Genomic DNA, 469 nt, shown 5'->3' with positions numbered 1-469 from the left:
CCGCCCGCCCCGCCACCGGCCCCGAGGCTCGCCTTACCTCCTGGGGGGGGGCGGGCGGAGCCCGCTCGGCCGCCCACCGCCGCGGGAGCCGGGCTCCGCTCCGCTCCGCACCGCGCCGCCACCGCCGCCTACGCTGCGCTGCCCCCGGCGCTATCCCATCCCGAGGCTGGCAGCGGCACTCGGCGGCTCCCCGCCGCCGCTCGCACTTCCTCTTCCTTCCTCCTGCTGGCCGGGCCGTGAGGTGCAGCCCCGGGCCGGCCGCCGCTGAGGGGGGTCCGGCGGATGGGCAGCACCTGTGGGGCGGGGGGGGCGGTGAGGGCCGGCTGCCCCCTGCGCCTCCAGCTGCGGCTCCTCACCCGCACCCCGGGGCCGGTGTCGCTCTCCCACCTGCGGTTTGTGGTGGGGGAGCTGCACCGGGTCCTGCCTTTGGGTCCCACCAACCCCCTGCAGCGCTCCAGGCTGGGGGCAG

General features: G+C 79.3%; 1 protein-coding gene across 2 annotated transcripts in view; it reads right to left on the bottom strand.

The window, feature by feature from the left end:
• ELMO1 (engulfment and cell motility 1) overlaps window positions 1-74 on the bottom strand; it is a 348,732-nt gene extending 348,658 nt beyond the window's left edge. For both annotated transcript variants that reach the window (XM_014942223.1, XM_014942255.1), the window contains exon 1: window positions 38-74. The gene's annotated coding sequence lies outside the window, so the exon portion shown is untranslated. The remainder of the gene's footprint in view (window positions 1-37) is intronic.
• Between the last annotated feature and the right edge of the window lie 395 nt (window positions 75-469).

This window comes from Calidris pugnax, unplaced genomic scaffold, assembly GCF_001431845.1.
Source record: "Calidris pugnax isolate Ruff unplaced genomic scaffold, ASM143184v1 scaffold23, whole genome shotgun sequence".
Lineage (NCBI taxonomy): Eukaryota > Metazoa > Chordata > Aves > Charadriiformes > Scolopacidae > Calidris > Calidris pugnax.
This window is presented reverse-complemented; position numbering and strand designations above follow the sequence as displayed.